Below are 493 nucleotides of genomic sequence, written 5' to 3'. Positions count from 1 at the left end.
TATATATATATATATATATATATATATATATATATATATATGTATATATACATACATATCTGTATATCTGCGTGTGTACCTGTGTTTCTATGTGCATATATGCTGTTGGTTCTGCCATTGCATAACATCGGAAGGACGGAAATTCAATTAAGAAATATTGGACACGTAGAAATATGAACACATCGATAGTCATAGATTTCGTCACACACATACACACCCATATAGGCACATTTATACGCATACACGAATATACATCTACACACAGATCCACGCATATATGTTTACGTTAATGTTTGTTTCAAAGTAACATCGAAAGACGATTTAACATGAAATTGAAGTATCAGTCAATAAGTTTTAGAAGAGTACATGTTTATTAATTTTAAATAGTTTGACTGCAGGTTTCAAAGTTTCGTCTTTTTCACATTCACCAGACCGTCTGATGAAAGCAGTAATGTCAAAAATGCGGCGTCACTATTAATATTTTCCATGTGCA

The sequence above is a fragment of the Octopus bimaculoides genome, chromosome 27, assembly GCF_001194135.2.
Source record: "Octopus bimaculoides isolate UCB-OBI-ISO-001 chromosome 27, ASM119413v2, whole genome shotgun sequence".
Classification (NCBI taxonomy): Eukaryota; Metazoa; Mollusca; class Cephalopoda; order Octopoda; family Octopodidae; genus Octopus; species Octopus bimaculoides.
This window is presented reverse-complemented; position numbering follows the sequence as displayed.